Raw genomic sequence first — 14094 nt, forward strand, 5'->3', positions numbered from 1 at the left:
AATTATAGTTCATGAAATTATGAATAAGCAATCTTAGGAAATATGGGTGTATTGATTTTTTAGAAAATATGTATATATAAATGCAGGTTTTTTGGGTTGGTACATCGAGGGTGCGAGAGTTGAGTAAGGGAAATATGCTATGCTAAGAATTTTAGAAAGTTTACCAGAAGATTACATATATATCAGTTTATTATTTAGTTTTTCATAATATTATTATTATATTAGGAAATGCATATTTGTGAGCATGGGAATCTAAATATTTAATGGTTGGCATTAGTTCATAACAGTTTAGCATAGTATTTATACAGTTTTACAAATATCATGATTTACAATATATTAGCAGAAAATATCGATATGCAATTTTCAGAAAATATGATTTATAGTATTTTTCAGAATGCCATGACTTCAAAACCATAACACTCAGTTATTCAATTATTCAATTAGAAATTCAGATTTTGCATATCAGTTTAAAAATGTAATGGTTATTTTCATGGTAAAAACAGTAAGATAATTATAAGTACCAGTACTAAATAGTATCAGACCCTGTGGAAATATTCAATCAGATTCAGACAGCAAAGCACGGTACCGTTGCTATTTTCATATTAGAGTGCAACCACATATCTCATATAGTATGTGGATTCCGTCAACAGTGTCTATGGAGAGATTGCAGTCTCCCCAGAATTCTGGATTGAGAAGGCCGGTTTGACAAGGTAGAGACTAGTATCGTGCCCGAAGAGATTGCAGTGGGCCGGATTGATGATTGGTAGAGTTTTAGATTGACTTACTTAGTGAGCCAACTAGAGTTAAGTCTCACCTACGAGTCGCACAACCCTGTCATAAGGGGTTAAATCATGACATTTAGTTCCCAGGGTATTATCACAGTTGTTTATATATATACAAATTTACAGTACAGCAGCAAATTTCCTATGATACTAGAATTATGTGTAACTAGAAAACTCAAATATACAGTTGTATTTAAAACTATAACAAATATGATCTGTACGGTATACCAGACTAACAGTTATATAGTTTCAGCATTATATCAGTATATTAAATGTATAACTCAGTTGCCACACACTAGTGATAGCATATCTTCTCTTACTGAGCGTTGACTCATCCTAGTGACTTAACATTTTTCAGGTGATCCAGCTAGGCGAGCAGATCAGGCTCACAGGTAGAAAAATTCTTGTGCTACCCTTTTTGAAGGGTGAGTGTTTTCTGAGTGTGGGTTTTTGGGTAGATCCCAGGGTTTTTGTTGGATATCACTGGGAGTTTTGTAATATATATTTTGGGACTTTCTAGATTTCTGGTATTGTAAATATAGTTTACAGTTTTATGTTTACCGTTGCTTAGGAATGTAATGTGAACAGAGTTTTCTCAGTGCTTCCTTGGGGGTCTGAGATGTTTTTAGCAGATAATACAGAGAGATTTATTATATATGTAATTTTTTTTTTTTTTTAAATGGCATGAAAAAGCATATCGTTACAGTTTGGTATCAGAGCCTAGGTTGCTAGTTTCTGTAGACTCTAGAGTACAACGGAAACAATACCAGAATATAGGAGAAGGATTTGAGGTTTTGTTCTGTGGTCTAGGTATAGGATTTTCGTGGTGGTTTCTGTGTCTTTCCTGGGGTGACGATTTCAGAAAAGTCATAGTACACTATTAACGAGTCGTGTGTTTAAGTTGCAGGATTAGATTTTGAATTAGGACCAGAGAGGGTAGTTAATAGTGAATATGAGATTTCAATTAGATGAAATAAATTAGATCTATATGAGAGATAGGGTCCTTATATTATGTTCTTCGTCTTTTCAGGATGGATACAGGGAGCAGTGATACAAATGTTGGGAGTGATGAAGCAGGACCTTTTGATATGGGGGGTAGAGATTCTGATGCAGTACTACGCAACATCACCCAGTAGGTGATGGCTGAGATGGCTAGGAGCTCGAGGGAGCGTGGCTGCACAATCGAGCAGTTTACGCGGATGAAACCCCCATCCTTTGTTGGAGGAGCTGACCCGATTGTGGCTGAAAATTGGGTTCAGGACATTGAGGAGATATTGGCAGTGCTTTCATGTACAGATGAACAGAAGGTGTCATTTGTGTCGTTTAAATTGACAAGGGAGGCAAAACATTGGTGGAGATCGGCAAAGCTAATTGAGAAACAGAAACCTGATTCTGTGCCAGTGACGTGGAGTCGGTTTAAGGAGTTGTTCTTCGAGCGATATTTTCCTGCTATCGTTTGGAGTGCAAAGACAGCAGAATTCCTGCATTTAGTTTAAGGGCAGATGATAGTATCACACTATGCAGCACGATTTATTGAGTTGTCTCGATTTGCCCCACACTTGGCACCAAACGAGGAGAAGAAAGCAAGGAAATTTGAGGAAGATCTGAGGCAGAATTTGTTTGAGCAGGTCATCGGTTTTCGGGCTCAGACATTCGCGAAGGTGGTGGACAGAGCTGCTATTATCGAGCGTGACATATAGAGGGGTGCCGCAACTCAGAGTCAAAGGAAAAGGCCCACACCTCAAGAATTCTAGGTGGGCTCTAGCAGGGGGCCATGGAGGGAAGACCGATATGGATGAAGTCAAGGACGAATAATGGGGTGTAGTGGTCCTCAGGGTGGACAGACTATTCTTGTTTGTCCCAGATGTGGCCGGAGGCATCCAGGTGAATGTAGGGTGGTAGAGAACGTCTGCTATCGTTGTGAGAGACCCGGGCACAGGTCTTGGTCATGTCAGGGATTGCCGGCCCAGGCACCAGCTCCCAAACCATTTCTAGGTGGTTATCAGGGGCCCCATGGAGGTTGGAAGAGGAATACTGCACCAACGAGGGTCTATGCGTTGATGCCGGGTGACGTCAAGGCAGCTGGAGACGTAGTTACAGGTACCTTTACCGCTTTTTCGTATAAATCTGTTGTTTTGTTTGACACAGGTGCCACCCATTCTTTTATTTCGTCGGAATATGCTAAATTGACTGGGTATGAGGCACGATTGTTAGATATCGAGTTGGTTGTAGCTACGCCAATTGGATTAGTGGTGAGGTGTAGGAAGGTACTTGGGGATTTTCTAGTGGCCATTCAGGACAAGTACTGCTAACTGATCTTGTGATATTAGACATGCAGGGGTTTGATGTAATATTGGGTATGGATTGGTTGGTAGCTAATCATGCTAATATTGATTGTCATTTGAAAGAAGTGATTTTCAGACCTCTTGGTGAGCAAGAATACAGATTTATTGGTTCACGTGTGCGCGCTTCGCCACAGCTCATGTCAGCTATTCAGGTGAGGAAATTGATTCAAGATGGTTGCCAAGGATTTGTCGCTACATAAAAGAATACCAAAAGAAAAACTGAAACAAGTCGATGTTCCTGTGGTCAGATAATTTTCAAATATTTTCCAGAAGAATTACCTGGTTTACCACTAGACCGTGAAGTTGAATTCACCGTGGATCTTCTACCGAGGACGGCATCGGTATCTAAAGCACCTTACCGAATGGCTCCAGCCGAGTTAAAGGAACTGAAAGATCAATTGCAAGAATTGCTAGATAAAAGATTTATCAGGCCTAGTGTGTCGCCATGGGGAGCACCAGTTCTATTCGTGAAGAATGATGGGAACATGAGGATGTGCATAGATTATAGGAAAATAAATAAACTAACTGTTAAGAATAAATATCCTCTTCCCAAGATCGACGATTTTTTGATCAGCTTCAGGGGACCCAAGTCTATTCTAAAATTGACCTTCGGTCGGGTTACCATCAAGTGAAAGTTAGGGCAGAAGACATTTCAAAGACGGCATTCCGAACTAGATATGGGCATTATGAGTTTCTAGTGATGCCATTTGGGTTGACTAACGCACCAGCAGTATTTATGGATTTAATGAACCGGGTGTTCCATCAGTTTTTGGATTAGCTCATCGTAGTTTTTATAGATAATATACTGGTCTACTCGAGGAATTTTGAGGAGCACGAGTATCATTTGAGGCTGGTGTTACAGACATTGAGAGAAAGAAAGTTATACACAAAATTCAAGAAATATGAATTCTGGCTAAGGCAGGTTTCTTTTCTCGGCCATGTGATCTTTGGGGCTGGCATATCAGTTGACCTGAGTAAGATAGAGGCAGTGATGAGTTGGGTGAGACCGGGGAATGTCCAAGAGGTTAGAAGTTTTCTGGGTTTGACAGGCTACTACCGACGCTTTGTTGACGGTTTCTCCAGATTATCGAGTCCGCTAACGCAACTCGCGAGAAAAAATGCGAAGTTTGAATGGACCGATGACTGTGAATAGAGCTTTCAAGAATTGAAGCAGCGGTTGGTCACCGCCCCAGTGTTAGTCATTCCATCAGGAGAGGATGGGTTCGTGATATATAGTGATGCGTCCCTGAAGGGACTTGGGTGCGTATTGATGCAGCACGGTAGGGTTATCGCATATGCTTCTAGGCAGCTTAAAGAATATGAGAAAAACTATCTTGTGCATGATTTCGAACTAACTGCAGTGGTGTACGCTTTCAAGATTTGGAGGCATTATCTGTATGGAGGGAAATGTGAAATCTTTACAGAATACAAAAGTTTAAAATATTTCTTCACTCAAAAAGAGCTAAATATGAGGTAAAGAAGATGGCTGGAACTTATTAAAGATTATGACTGCACTATTGGCTACCATCCAGGGAAAGCAAATGTGGTGGCTGATGCATTGAACCGAAAGTCAGTGGGAGCAATATTATCAGCAATAGAGATTCAGCACTCTATTCTGATAGATTTGGACAGATTAGGTGTGGAGCTGATAGAGAATGATCATCAGTCATTCATTGCTAACCTGGTGATTCAGCCTACGTTGCAAGAAAGGATTAAAGATGGCTAGAATTTTGACCCAAAGTTAGCAGAGTTGATAGAGGAAGTGCAAGACGGACAGGAGGAGGATTTCAGTATATCAGATGATGGAGTCCTACGGTTCTGTACCAAACTATGTGTTTCTACAGATGCCGAGATCAAGAAAACTATATTGGAGGAGGTTCACAGATCCCTATACACCGTCACGGTCTTAAATTTCCACAAAATTGTCGAAATTTCCGGTTTCCATCACCCTCGAAATCGAAATCGCAATCGATTTCCATCTTGCATAATTTCCATCAAAATCTCAACGAATCATCTCAAAATTTATCGAAATCTCAAAATTTCAGCAAAACTTGTCGAAATTTTAACTATACAATGAAATTTCCTCTGAATTCAAATAAGAGATTTAGGAGTGAAGTGAAATTTCTCCCTTAATTTATGTATTTATTTTTATCGAAACAAAAAATATTATGACAAATGCTTTTGAAATTATATGAAAAAATAAACTTACAGCAGCATTTTATTTAACCATTTATGTCTAAATTATCATCATTTAAACAATAAATAATATTTAAATGATTTATGAATTTCATTTTTATGCGCTGAATATGTTTACTATACATTATCCTACAAATATGTTTGATACACATACTATATCACAACTTTTCAACCTCATACACAACATAGATGTGTTTAACTTGTAATATATTTGTCCTAAAACTTATATTATTATGTTTTTTAACCATTTCTAAAGTTTCACAAAAAATTACATGTTTTACTACTGATTTTTTTTATTTTTTCAAATTGAAATCGAAATTGACATCGAAATTGAAATTTCAGTCAAAATTTCCGTACTTTTGGAGTTTCTAAATTTTAGTCGAAATCGAAATTTAAGACCTTATACACCATAAATCCAGGTAGTACTAAAATGTATCGGGATCTACAGGAATCCTTTTGGTGGAGCGGCATGAAGAAGGATGTCGTTAAATTTGTTAAGCAGTGCTTGATGTGCCAACAGATAAAGGCTGAGCAGCAGAGACCCGCGGGAAAGTTGCAGCCACTCTTCATTCCAGAGTGGAAATGGGATCACGTCTCTATGGATTTTGTTACTGGGCTACCACCAAAGTGATAGGGATTGAATGCTATTTAGGTAATCGTTGATCATCTGACGAAGACCACTCACTTCATCCCTATTAAAGTCAACTATTTCATGGACAGACTGGCAGAAATATATGCTCAGGAAATAGTTCGCGTTCATGGTGTACCGGTATCCATAGTCTTAGACCGAGATTTTCGGTTTACTTCACGATTTTGGAGAAGCTTTCAAGAGGCTATGGGAACACAATTAGCATTCAGCACTGCTTTTCACCCTCAGATAGATGGTTAGACTAAGAGGACGATCCAGATATTAGAGGATATGCTTTGTGCATGCGTGTTGGATTTTGGGGGTAGCTGGACCCAATTTGTCATTGGTTGAGTTTGCTTACAATAACAGCTATCAGGCCAGCATCGGCATGGCACCTTATAAGACACTTTATGGTAAAAGGTGTCGTTCTCCTCTTTTCTGGGATGAAGTAGGCGAGAGATGAGTTATGGGCCTGAAAATGGTGCAGAAGGTGTATGATAAAGTCTGACTAATTAAAGAAAGAATTAGTACAGCTCAGAGTCGGCAGAAGAGCTACGCAAACACTTGCCACTGGGAGTTAGAATTTGATGTGGGGGATCGGGTATTTTTGAAGGTAGCTCCTCTGAAAGGGGTTATGAGCTTTGAGAAGAAGGGCAAGCTGAGCCCTAGGTATATTGACCCTTTTGAGATACTTGAGAAAGTGGGGTCAATTGCCTATAGGCTAACTCTGTCACCAGCTTTGTCTAGAATACATGATGTATTCCATGTTACCATTTTAAGGAAATACGTCCCAGACCCGTCTCACATAATCAGTTATGCAAAAATAGAGTTTAGAGATTCACTAGCCTATAAGGAAGCACTAGTACAGATCTTAGACTGGAAGACACAAGAATTGCGTACCAAGGAAATTCTGCTGGTGAAAGTTTTGTGGAGAAACCATGCTATAGAAGAAGCATCGTGGGAGCTTGAGGAATAAATTAGACAGAAGTATCCATACTTATTTAATGAATTAAAGTATTAGTCAGTATTGTTTAGATAAAAACAAAGTTTGTTTAGTGTAGAGTGATATGTATATGGTTGTATTTTAGATTATAGGATAGGTAATATTTTGGTTTTGAGAGAATTTTCTTTTAGGAGTATAATTGTAATCTCCCAGGACCTTGAATGTAACCACGGTATTCCTCCGCCATAAGTGAGGGTAAGTAATAAAATAAGTAGCCTATGTTCCTTAATGAATGGTGTTCAATACAGGTATTTGGTATACAGATAGAAAATTTCGAGGACAAAATTTTATAAGGAGGGGAGAATGTAAAGACCCGGAGAATTTATAGTAATTAAATAATAAAAAGGAGAAGGAAAGGAAAATTTCAAAGAAGACTCATTGGGTCTCGTCGACGAATGTAGGGATTTCGTTGACGAGTATTCTTCTAGGGATTATCGACGTGGACACATGTCTCGTCTATGAGAATTCATCGAGAGAGGGTTTTGCAGAGCCTGAAGTTTGTCGACGAGGGAATCGTGTTCGGTGACGAACTCCCTTCATGGACTCGTCGACGAGGTGACGTATCTCGTCGAAGAATCCAGGTCTATAAGTATGCTTAAATTGGATTTTTCAGCAAGAAGTCGCGCAGGAAACTCTCTCTCTCTAAAAACCGACCCTCTCCCCTTCTCTTTACGATTTTGGCTTCGTTTTTCGCCAGTTTGACGATTGGAAGCCACCACGCTACTCCTGGGAAGATTCTCTTCAAGTCTGCTAGAGTAGATCGTTGGTTAGGCCAACTTGGGCACCATTCCAAAATTTGGGTAAGTTGAATAATTGGATATTTTCAGTTGTATCAGCTTATTTAAGTTTAAATTTTAAGTCATATGGGAATATACTGGAGTTTTGTGAAATAAAATTTGAATATTATATTTTCAGGAATAGGGTGTTTCGGAACCCTGCAGATATGGGTTGGGGATCCCAGTGAGTATTTTTCTAGAGCCCAGGTAAATTATAGTTCAAGAAATTATGAATAAGCAATCACAGGAAATATGAGTGTATTGATTTTCTGGAAAATATGTATATGTAAATGCAGGTTTTTGGGGTTGGTACACCGAGAGTGCGAGAGTTGAGTGGAGGCTAGCCTCCCAGTCGGATAAGTAAAGGAAATATGCTATGTCAGAAATTTTAGAAAGTTTACTAGAAGATTACATATATATCAGTTTATTATTCAGTTTTTCATAATATTATTATTATATTAGGAAATGCATATTTGTGAGCATGGGAATCTAAATACTTAATGGTGTATCATGAGTTCATAACAGTTTAGTATAGTATTTATACAATTTTACAAATATCATGTTTTACAGTATATTAGCAAAAAATATCGATATGCAGTTTTCAGAAAATATGATTTATAGTATTTTTCAGAATGCCATGACTTCATAACCATAACACTCAGTTATTCAGTTATTCAGTTAGAAATTCAGATTATGCAGATCAGTTTTAAAATGTTATGGTTATTTTCATGGTAAAAACAATAAGATAATTATAAGTACCAGTACTAAATATTATCAGACCCTGTGGGAATATTCAGTCAGATTCAGACAGCAGAGCACGGTACCGTTGCTATTTTCATATCAGATCACAACCACATATCTCAAATAGTATGTGGATTTCGTCAACAGTGTCTATGGAGAGATTGCAGTCTCCCCAGAATTCTGGGTTGAGGAGGCCGGTTTGACAAGGTAGAGACTAGTATCATGCCCGAAGAGATTGCAGTGGGCCGGATTGATGATTGGTAGAGTTTCAGATTGACTTACCTGGTGGGCCAACCAGAGTTAAGTCCCGCCTACAAGCCGCACAATCCTATCATGAGGGGTTAAATCATGACATTTAGTTCCCACGGTATTATCACAGTTGTTTATATATATAGAGATTTACAATAAAACACCAGATTTCTTATGATACTAGAATTATGTCTAACTAGAAAACTCAGATATACAGTTGTATTTAAAACTATAATAAATGTGATATGTACGGTATACCAGACTAACAGTTATATAGTTTCAGCATTATATCAGTATATTAAATGTATAACTCAGTTGCCACACACTAGTGATAGCATATCTTCTCTTACTGAGCGTTGACTCATCCCAATGACTTAAAATTTTTCAAGTGATCTAGCTAAGCGAGCAGATCAGGCTCGCAGGTATAAAGGTTCTTGCGCTACCCTTTTTGAAGGGTGAGTATTTTCTAGGTGTTGGTTTTTGGGTAGATCCCAGGGTTTTTGTTGGATGTCACTAGGAGTTTTGTAATGTATATTTTGGGACTTTCTAGAGTTCTGGTATTGTAAATATAGTTTACAGTTTTATGTTTACCGCTACTTAGGAATGTAATGTGAACAGAGTTTCCTCAATGCTTCCTTGGGAGTCTGAGATGTTTTTAGCATATAATACAAAGAGATTTGCTATATATGTATTTTTTTTTTTTTAAATGGCATGAAAAAGCATATTGTTACATTTAAGGTCTTCTAGCTTCCACCATCCTTTCCCTTATGTGTGCGCTAACATATCAAGCCTACTCAAACACTAGATACACACATAAAAAACTTACAGTTTTTCATTATCAAAACCAGGGATCGGACTCAAAAAGTCAACAAATATGTGTTGAAAAAGCCCATTGAGCACCTCAATTTGCCCTTTGGTTCTTCTTTTTGGTAAATTAGTATTTTTAATTCTAAAGTAAACTTGAACATTGTAAACAAGCCAGGGATCAATTCACCCAAGCATCCAAACATGCTTTTCACCAAATTAAAGCATGCAAATAAACTCACCTCAAAAAATAAACACCTTTTACAAACCTTTTCCACATCCAAATTTTTATTGATTTTCGTTTGTAATTTTATTTGGGTCATATGTTCAAGACACTAGGATATTATTACATAGGAAGCAAGATTATTGGGTTTTACACTTTAGGAAACAATATTTTAGTTTAATTAGACTTATTAAATTATTTTTATTATTCTCCAAGCATTGTAAGCCTATAAATAAGCACTTATGTATTAGCTTTTGGATCGGAATTGAGAATTTAAGTTTATTATTTGAAAATATTAGATTTTAGGGATTAGAATTGAGAACAAACTGCATATTTGGCTTGTGGAATGGAGTGCAGTAGGAAAGGAATTGAATGCAAATTTAATGGAGAGTGTGACAAAATCAAGTGATAACTTTGATTCCATTCCTTTTGGTTCCATTATTCCTACCTACCAAATGTGCAGTGAAGGAGTTGGACATTGGTCTTGCATCACTAAACCTATTTGAATACGTTGAACAAATTGAAAAAAAGGGCAGCCCGATGCACAAAGCTCCCGCATATGCGGGGTATGGGGAAGGGGGCAGAATTGAACAAATTGTGGTAATAAAATAAAGTCAAAAAAAAAAAACAAAAACAAAATAAAGAATGCAATTGGCTATGAATTTGCATTTGGGATGAAACCCAAATTGCCTACTTATTCTTTCAGGATAGGGAATCAAATCTAAAATAGTTCTTAGGAGAAATTGATGCACATATTGGTTCAAGCTGAACTCTAATCCTTGAGTCAACAATCGACGCTGCAATCGTAAAAGAGTAAAATTATTGGGAGGCCCAGAGTGGCCTTCAAGGCACCTCTACAGTGCTTAAGTTAGGTTTCGTTTACATAGAATAAAAAGAGCTCTTGAGAGTTCCAAAATAGCGTCCTTACTTTATAACCAAGTGATGGAGAACCACTAGTGGAGATCTATATATGTTTATTTGGTAGCTAGGACTTAAATTTTAGATTGGGATATTCATGGTTATTTTAGAAGTTCGGTTAATTTAGGTTTATTTTGTGTATTTAAGTACTTTGGGGCTATTTTGTAATTCCTTGTTTTATTGGGGTTTTTATGTAAATATGTGCTAGTAGTAATAGCGGTATTAGAGCTCGACATGTAAGTTGTCGTACAGTTATTAATTTTGTTAGCCCTAGTGACTAAGGGTTCTCATTCCAACTTGTTTTGATGACAACGACCCATTAGTAGTTCTTAAGTATGCTAACATTTTTCCTCAAGTTCAGTTCAGATATACAGGACGGTCCCAAGGCAAGCATAAGGGTCAAACATATGTCAAACAAGCAAAGAGCAAATGACCATCAACAAAGTTCCACACATGGCACATCCGGAGCTCAACCACCCAAACAAAGCATATATATATATTAACTCTACATTAATTGTATCTTTGTTGCGTTGTGTGTGTGAGAGGTAGGATGTATGTTACAACTCTTGTGAATATGGTGTGGCAAGAGTATCTTGCAAGAGAAGAGCAAATTACATATGCATAGAGTTCATAATAGGTTAGAACATGAATTCCAAGTTCACACATGCATATTGAGTCACCTAACTGCATAAGATGTCAAAATGGCTTTCAAACATATTTTGTCAAACCAAGACATCTTATAATTGGTAAAAATTAATTCTGGACAAGATTGGACTTTAACTTGAACAAAAACCATTTTGGACTTGTCCACATCCATTTAGGTCCTCATATAAGTAAAACAAAGGGACTTGTCGACGAACACAGGGGATTCGTCGACGAACACAGGGGATTCGTCAACGAACACATAAAGTGAACCCGTCGACGCTCACAAGGGAGTCATCGACGAAGAGATCCCGAGACCACCTAAAATCTCAGAGCAGACTCGTTGACGAATATAGGGAATTCAGCGATGAATGTATATGGGTGGCTCGTCGACGTATACAGGAGAATCGTCGACGAAGAGAAACTGAGACCTATCTGAATTCAGCAGAGAAGAATCGTCGACAAACATAGGGGATTCGTCGACGGATGCATGTGTAAGACTCGTCAACGAGGTCATGGACTCATCGACAAGGGTCGAGCGGCAAAACGCATTTAATGCACAATAACGGCTAGTTTTCAAATTGTCTTTTCTCCATTAATGCCCAACGGCTCCCCAGCGAGCTGCTCGTCCCTTTGCCCTTTAATATGAATCTTGTGCATTCATTTCATACTAGTTGAGCACTTGGTTGTTAAGCACATTGATTGAGCATTCATTTCTAGGTTTTCATAATTGCTCATACTCTCACGCTCTTTACTCTTGTCCTACACATCATTCACAGAGAGAGTAGTGGGAGGTTTGATTTGTATTATCAGCTCAAGAAGGAGTACTTTGAAGTTGCATCTAGTTGTTTTGATTTTTTGTATTGAGGGGTTCTTTGTGAGCCTTTGTAAGGTGACTCTTGGTGAGCATCTTGTTATAGCTCTTAGTGAGCAGCTAAGGTGTGTACCCGTGATTGAAAAGGCTTCTTCGTCTTGAAGGAGGATTGCTTAGTGGATTTTGGGAATCCTTGAGTTGGTCTCAAGGCATGGACGTAGGCTTGGTGCCGAACCACGTTAACATCGTTGTGTTGAGCTTTTCTCTCCCTTCACTATTTATTTGTTGTGAATTTTACTTGTTATTTATTGTGATATATTTCACTTGTTTCTATTTCAAAGTTATTTTGTAGAAAAAGTTATATATCCGTGAAAGACGTCTATTCACCCCCCTCGAGATGCACACTCGAGCCGACAAGTGGTATCAAAGCGAGTCGCTAGACCTTCAGAGTAACATTTAGAGCGCAAAGATCAAATGGCGGATATGTTTTCCCAAGGACAATCAGTTGACCGTCCACCAAAGTTTAATGGAAGCAACTACCCTAGATGGAAAGACCGAATGACAATCTTCATTCAGTCATATGACTTGAAAATGTGGAATGTAATCACCGAAGGAGATTACGTATTCAAGGATAAAGAAGGTGAGATCATACCAAACAAGAAGTTGTCAGAAGCCACCGCAAGGTTAGTTGAACTAAACTTCAAAACTAAAAAGTTTCTCTACTGTGTTGTGAGCAATGAATAATACAACCAAATTTGCAGATGCAACCCCACAAAGGAAATGTGGGAGAAGCTCCAGGTAACGTATGAAGGTACGTCTCAAGTTAAAAAGTAAAAAGTCTATTTGTTGGTGAAAGAATATGAGATGTTCAAAATGGAAGAAGGTGAGTCAATTACTTCTATGTTTACACGCTTTACACACATAACAAATGGATTGAAAGCACTTGGTAGGGAATACAACGTGCAGAAGGTGCTTCGCTCATTACCGGAATCATGGTACGCAAAGTCTACTGCAATTGAAGAAGCAAGGGACCTATCCAAGGTCACTCTTGATGAGCTGATAAGGTCTCTCATGACCTATGAGATCAAGAAGAAGAACGCTTCAGTTGAAGTAGATAAGCCCAAAAAGACAATGGACATGGCTCTAAAGACAAGAAGCAAAAAGAAAATTATTGAAGAAGAAAAAGAGTGAGACAATAAGGAAGAGATTGCTTTTATCACTAGGAGAATCAGAAACTTCCTGCTAAACAAGAAGGGTAAGCAAAAGAGTAAGGGAGATTCAAGTGTGAAGTGCTACAATTGTAAGAAGCCCGGTCATCGGATGGCTGAATGTTCCCTATTCTAAAACAAAGGTAGTGATCAACAAGGGGATAAGAAGAAATTCAAAGCCATGAATGCAACTGAATGGGACTAGCTCGATGGACTTTCAACCGATGGAGAAAACAAAGAAGTTGCAAACTTTTACTTCATGGCAAATGAGAAAGATGAGGTAATTTCCGATGATGAATACTATCCCTCATATGATGAGCTATAAGATACTTGTAGAAAACTCTATGATGAATTAATTGCTACCAAGAGGAGAAATAAACATCTTGAAGAAACCCATTCAAAATGCAAAAGAAAAGAAGAAGTATGTCTTTGTTCTACTTTAAAGGAAGAAAATGAATCTTTGAACGCAAAAATTGAAGAGCTAAATAAAAGTTCTCAATTAGATCACGAGTTTTTCCAAAAGAAAATCGAAAATCTGAAAAACCAAATTAATGAAAGTGTTGAGGAAAACTTGTCTTTGAAAAGGAAAATTGAGGACCAAAGTATGACTATTTACAAGTTTACAAACGGAAAAGAGAATTTAGACAAATTACTTGTGGCTCAAAGATTTGAGATTTTCAAAGAAGGCTTGGGCTATGGTTTCTCATCATCCAAATCGATTGGTGTAACAAATCAATACGTCAAAAGGAACTCACTTCCAAACAA

At 37.9% G+C, this 14094-nt stretch overlaps 1 pseudogene; it reads right to left on the minus strand.

Annotated features, from left to right (window-relative positions):
* The window catches only part of LOC131164092 (aminopeptidase M1-like), a 44680-nt pseudogene that overhangs the window by 12230 nt on the left and 18356 nt on the right, over nt 1-14094 (minus strand).

The sequence above is a fragment of the Malania oleifera genome, chromosome 9, assembly GCF_029873635.1.
Source record: "Malania oleifera isolate guangnan ecotype guangnan chromosome 9, ASM2987363v1, whole genome shotgun sequence".
NCBI classification, from domain to species: domain Eukaryota; kingdom Viridiplantae; phylum Streptophyta; class Magnoliopsida; order Santalales; family Ximeniaceae; genus Malania; species Malania oleifera.